This window comes from Aphelocoma coerulescens, chromosome 11, assembly GCF_041296385.1.
Source record: "Aphelocoma coerulescens isolate FSJ_1873_10779 chromosome 11, UR_Acoe_1.0, whole genome shotgun sequence".
NCBI classification, from domain to species: domain Eukaryota; kingdom Metazoa; phylum Chordata; class Aves; order Passeriformes; family Corvidae; genus Aphelocoma; species Aphelocoma coerulescens.
Window position 1 is genome coordinate 19,862,461 of NC_091025.1, and position 7,074 is coordinate 19,869,534.

Consider the following 7,074-nt stretch of genomic DNA (forward strand, 5'->3'; position numbering starts at 1 on the left):
TTTTTTGAAAACAATGTGACTGGTGCAACAAATATGAATGTGAAAGAATTTGGCCCACTGACATTCATGGGTATCGTGGGCAAATATAAATAGGATTAGCTACTAACATTTAAAAAAAATAAAGACAGCATTAATATTTAAATATGAAAGACATATTCTAAATATCAGCCTCAGTTAAAAAAAAACCAAACAAACAACAGAAAAAACCCAACCCCAAAACTAGTTCATGTATACAAAATTCAGTTGAATTCTCCTGTATAATTGCCATTTTCAAGGGCCTGTGCTCCACAAATACATGGCAGTATCTGAAAAAGCTGGTGGTTACATGCTTGACTTTTACAAATAGCACAACCATACTCTCAAACACCTTCCAGAAGAAAAGCAATGTGGAGAACAAAACAGGATTTATTTTTGGGTCATGCTAACTTGGCAGAGGTGGTGTCTCCTCCAGGATGGCACTGGCTGAGCACAGCTGTGAGAGAGCAAGGCAGCTCTCAGGTTATGCAAACCAGCCAAAACCAGGGCACAGGCACCAGCCTCATATCTCCATTCACCCTTGGCAGCAAATTGAAATTTGAAACATGCTTCTTGGAAGATATTTCTGCCTACTCCTATTTTCTAGTATTGAAGGAGTTTTATTGTTCAAAGAACACGGACTTTGTTCAAACCTGGCATTTCTGTAAGGCTCTACATTGTTGTGGTCTTGAAAAGGAATACTTCTAAAAGTTAAAAGAAGAGATTTCTTGCCAGCTGGGATTTATTATTACGTTTTTTCAAAAATATTGTCTCAAAGAGTGCTGATATTCTTGTGGCTATGAGAACTGAATAGTTACTATAAATTATACAAATGACTGTATAGGGAGTACACTGCTCCACGACAGCGACCAGTTTTCACAGTCAGACTGACGTCTCTAGATCTATTTCATATTATTCCCTCTTTAAAGTTTTGTACTGCTGTTCTTTTCTTAACAGCTCTGTACTGTTAAACTGAAATTCGGTTGAGCACCATAAAGGAGTGAATTAAAAATATGCAGTGCATGTCATGTGTCACGGTCAACAACTTATTAGCTGGCAGTCAAAAAACCTCTCCTGGCTAAGCCTTTCCTCATGATAAACTGGGGAGTTTTTTAAGTTCCCCCATCAGTACATCTTGCAGTCAGAGCTTTCCTGCAAGCAGCACAGAGGATGAGAGTGGCACGAGAGACTGTGATGTCCCTTCTGCCCTGAGCCTACTTCTCTCATTGACATTTCCTCCTCCTGCCTGGACGAGGGTTCCTGGGCCAGGACTTGCTTTTTTCTGAACTGTTCATGCTGTTCTCAGACGTTGCTCCACTTGCACTGCACATTTTATGTTGTTTAACTAGAGCCTCTCTTCCAGTAACAGTTTGGGGGTTTTTGATTGTGCATGAGAACTAAAGAGCCCACCAAGATTTTAAGGACAAAATGTATTGAATTACTTAAGACAATTTCCACAGAGTTCCAGCAGCGGTGATAAAAGTTTTCTCTCACACTAAGCTTTCATAATTACAGCCAGCCAGATAAGGATCACAGAGAGCCTTCCTGCTGTTTCCGCCCGGTGAGGTGTCAGGTTCAGCACAGCTCCGGAGCTGCTGCTGGTCCACAAGTACACACACTCCTGAAACTTCGAGGCAGGCACTCATGAAATACCTTTTTCCGAAACAAGCCTCATTCCTGCAGTTTGCATGTACAGTGAACAAAACATCTAAGAATACATGCAGTCTATCCTGAGTAAAAAAATACTGTTTGTTTGCTTTTAAACCAACCTACCTTGTATCAGTTTACAAGCAAAACAACCTCTACTAGCAAGTGTTTTTGTTCATACAGTTATGTCTGCAGCCTGACCTTTGCTTGCATAGGGCCTGACTTGAAGAGAACAATAAAAGCCTTCTACAGTCACCATTGTGGGGGGCAGAACTCCAATTCAGTGGAATAGTATAGGAGTTTGCATTCCTTAATCATATGATTCAATATACAAAGCAGACTGTATTTTAAAATGCTACAGAATTGTAACGAGCAAAACCAAAAAGCTAAATTGGTCACATCTGAAATCCTTTATGTTGATGTATGGTCACCTCCCAGCTGACAAACATCTGCCATCACTGTTAGCCATGTCAGGAGCTGGCTGACTACAGAAAACCAGAAAATAAGCATCACACTAACCCAGAGGTGAAGACTTACACAAACAAAAATTTAATATTTAGTCTTTGCCATTTTACTACTGAGAAAGATTTCTAGTGTGAACATAATTTCTAGTATGTCAGCAGGATCCACAGATGCTGCACCTTGTTATACTTTAAAGAGTATTTGTCAGCTGGAGAAGGAGCAGGAGGGTTTTAGGTTTTTATTTTTTAGAAACAGAGTAATTTCATTTTAGTACAACAGTCTCTGAAAGACAATGAATATGTGATTGTTAATAAAAAGCTTTGGTTCAAGGACTAGAGCAAAGATGATCTTACAAGAACAAAGGTATACCAAGTCCATAAACCACACCCTGCTGCTAAATGTTGAAGCTGCAGCAAGGCTGGATGGCATTTGTCGTTTTTCTCAGATCTGTTTTCCTGTATATTTGGTAAAAGGAACCCTTTGGAAAAGCATTAATAACACAGCCAAGTGTATATTTGCACTGTAACAGTAAAAACCTTGTTTTTTACAATGGTATGCCTTTTTCCTCCCAAAAGTGTAAATCAAAATGATTTTTGGAATAACTTGGCCTTGTGTTTCCAGGTGCTGTATATACAAATACAGTTTAAGAACTCCATAGGTCCCTGCCAGATATTAAGTATATATTGTCAACAGATGGTTTTGATAAAAGCAGCCCCAGTCCCTGCACACACACTTCCTCACTCAGTACCAGCCTGGCTCCTAATACATATTTGTCTTTAAAGTCTGAAGGCCCTTTGGTGTGCATTTTGTACACAGGGGAGTGCATGGCTGCATGAGGCATCCAAAGCGCCATTGGCAGTGACCCCACATTCCAGCTGGCTCCATAACCACCCCATGGCTCTGCTCTTGCACACAGAACACCTGAGCATCACCATCACCAGGTCCCCTGGGCCGTGCCAGCCTCACAGGGTGTGATTTCTAACCAGTCCATGTGAATTAACCTTTCCATTAGAGCTGCGAGTCCAGCACTCACCCATAGGAAAACACCCACCCTGACATCCCTGCTCTCTGTAAATCTCTTTAACAAAGATCACCTTGCTGCCTGGGACTGTGGGTGAGGAGAGCACTGCCCCATCCCCCTCAGCAGCAGGCAGCCCTCCAGGCAGGGCAGCACAGAGCAGCTCTGCCAGGCTTCAGCCCCTAGGTGTTCCCAGGGAAGAAGGTCTGTAAGATAAGTTTTCCAGAATGACTCTCATCAAGCAAGGAAAAGCTACAGACCAGCCTCAATACAGCAATCAATGAAAACTCTCTCTTTGTTAGAGAATTCACGGCTGGCCTGAATTCACTTAGAAACATGATCATGAAAGGCATGCACGTTGGAGTTGCTGTTTCCTCAAGCACTTTTGAAGATGCAGTCAGTTTACTCTTTCAATGGAAAGATAAGCTTCTTTAGAGCTCCCTCTGTTGAAAAACAGAGGGAAAAACCCTAAATTTTAGTTCCCACAGCATTTTCTACAAGGACTGACCATTTTTATACAGGAGAGGAAAACAAGTTAGAAGATATAAAAAATTAAATTATCTCAGGTGTTAGTAACCATAGGAGAATATGTAGGTTTTGTGTCATAAAAAGAGAGAGAGAGAAAGAGATTTGAAGCTCTCAGTATTGGTTTGTTTGTGTTTTATTTCCACAGTTTTCAAAAAATCTTTTTTCAGTGGCCGACTCTGACCATACTGGGATAAACTCAGCTTTAGTGTTCCATTCATTATTTGTGGATCACAGTAGGGGTGCGTATGACCCTGTGTTTGACATGGATGGCTAATTCAGACTAACAATTTGAGTGAAATGTTAGCAAAGTCCTGAGAACACTACAGGTATACACAATGAGTGTACTGAAATGACTGAGTAAGCTAAGCCAAAAGGACATGAAGAAGGCCCAGCTGGGACAGTAACTGATGTGGCATTTTGAAAGGGACCACAAGGTACCTAATTTTGTGCTTAAGACAAGCGAAAAGGGATACCACCTTGACTGTCAAAGTAGTTAGAGCATACCTGGCAGTAAAGCATTAAAAAATCAACTGGGTTGCAGGAGATTTACTACATAACATACATTGATATGATATTTTTAACTGTGAATTTTTAAAAAGTAGTAATTTTAAGTGGATTTATACCACACGTGGAGATTATTCATTTTACTCAGGCAAACCTACCTTCTGTGTTGATATCTTTAAGCTTCACAAGCACATTAGGAAACCCAATTCAACTGTGCTCTGCTCTTGTTTCTCCCTCTGCTCATCAGGCAGGCTTCCCTACCAAGCCGAGAGCTGAACCTATCCCATCCCAAATGCTGCCTTCCACCCATTTTCTCTCCAGAAAATAAGGAAGACCTAAGAGTATCAGCACCTTTCCTATGAGTGGAAGCAGGGACAGGCACACTTCAATTTACAGCTGTAAACTGAAGGTTTGGGTTTTTTTCACTGCATTCTCCAACCCAGCACAGACACCAACTGCATACCACCATCTATCCATACAAACCTTCAGGTCAGCTCTTCCAGCTGAGTTTAATGTCTGTGGAATTGTTATAACAGTTATCATCCAGAGTTATGACACTAAAAGAGGGATAATATCTCACTACTACATCATGACCACAATAAAAGAAAAAATGAAGGCAGGCAGAAAAGCTGTGTGACACCAAAGAGTGGCACTGCCACTTCCATGCTGTACCATCCATTTCCAGAACACATAGGGACACTGCACTTCACACTGAAGTCCTGCAGCACGGTCCTAAGGGGCTGTGTGGCGTGGGTATTCTCAAGCATGCTTCATCTTGTGGCAGGTTCACTGTTCACAGATCATCTTTTCTTCCACTTTCCAACACAAGCTCAGGGCTCAAATTCTCCTCAGTTGTTAGCTCAAACACCACACTTTCCATTGTCTGATGAGACACCAGTAGCCCAGAACCCACTGTCCCCCTGGGAAATACCAGGGGAACACCAAGAACTGGGGAAATGGGCTGCTGGGACCACACAAGACCTGTCCAAAAGAGAAAGTGGAGGCCAAACTAGAAATAGTCTCTGTTTCTCCAAAAAGGATAACTCTGGAGATTACAGTGACTCTTCCAGCTCCCTGGGCAACTTGTGGTGGCTGGTGAGTGCCCCTCAGCAGCAGTGTTTTTCCACTGCCACCCGACAAGCCACCCAACAAGGAAGGAAGAGCAAACAGAAACCCTCTCTGCCCCCACAGGGCCAAATTTGACTGGAAAAGCAGCATTAACATTTCTGGTATCCCCAGGTTAACACAAGCATGTTTTTAACAGGGAAATAATTACCACATCAGAGCACACAGTGCTATTAGCATTAAGGTGCAGCTTGATTTTACACATGTATGTAGCAAGAGTCACATCTCCAAAAACCACCCACTTGATTAAGTGATAGGGATATTGCAAGGGTGTAAACAAGGCAGCCATATCTTTACTCTGAAAGCAGCTCATGCATCAGCTCCCACCGTTGTTGTGAAATTTTGATGCTGCTGCATCACTGTGGCTGATGTGTTTCAGGGCACCTCCATAACTTAGGTGAAAGACATGGGAAATGAGGTGAATGCAAACATTGTGGAGAGGGTTAAGATTTTTTCTCTTTGCCTTGAAAGAGACACAAATAGCTGAAAGCTGGAGGTCACTGGAGCCCCCCAGCAAGTCTTTGTAATAATAGACAGCAATCTCCAGGTCTGCAGGTGATAAGCTATCATTTTTCAGAAATATTTTGTATGCCTCCTGCTGAGCTTTTCTGGCATTCAAGGGACAGATCAATATTTGGTATTTTCACTGCACTTGAGGTGCTATTGTTCTTTGTATCTGAAAACAGAGTAACTGTTCAGATGTTTATAAAGGTAGCCAGGGCAGCATCAGAAGGAATGCAAACCAGAAAAAACTAAGATATATTAAAACAAGTGAAAAAATCTTCAAACTCAAGGTTACTACAAAGGGTTCTACCAAAACAAACACTATTTCCTGAGCAACATATAGAGGAACTGTGACATGTCCACAGTTATGAGCTACTGATTCCCTTAGTGAAATTATATCTAAAAATTGGACCATCATAAGGGGTTGCTTTATGTCTTCAAGGCAGTATTATTAGAATGGTATTTTTGTAGATTAAAGATCAGCTGTATTAGGCTTACATATTTCCCATGTTATAGCTAATGGACTTTAGGGATTTCACTCACTTTTGAATAAATGAAGCCTGTTGCAGGTTACATTTCTGTTCTCATGTGGCATGTTTAGTAGAGAGAAGGACCAACAATATTTGTCTGCTTATCAGTTATCATCATACTTCATGCTACATTTTATTCAATTGCTGTTAGCAAATGCAACCCATGTTTTCATCAATGCAAAGTGAAATCTGCATCGTTGGAAAAGAACCCCACCACCAAAAAACCAAGACAAGCAAGGGGGTCTGCACATCCCAAGCCTGTCACTGAACTGTGCTGCACTGTCTGGGCTTTGCAGACAAAAATGACACCAAAAACATTTCTGTTTCTTTACTAACGTGCAGTCGCTACAGCAACAATGCTGTCACCTTGTCAGGCAGCAGCCACCACTCAGACTCTCAGCTTCACATGGCTTCAATAGCAAAATGGCCTTGGCTCGGGTCAGCAGTTGCTTAAGAAGCTTTAGAGATGTGGCAGGACTACATATAACCGTATATAAAAATAGTTACAGCCACAGATCTGAGGACTATGGCATGTATGTAAATGTGCAGCTCAGCCTTCAGCCTCAGTATCCATTCTATCTCAGTCTCCTGTCTTCTAGGCATCTTGTTCATTATAATACAGCAGGAATGAGGTTAAAAGCTCAACTCCAAAGAGTACAGACTACAATAGATGGCTAACAGAGAAATTAATATGTCCATTTTTAGGTATGACATTATTCCATCATTTTTTCTATCTACTTT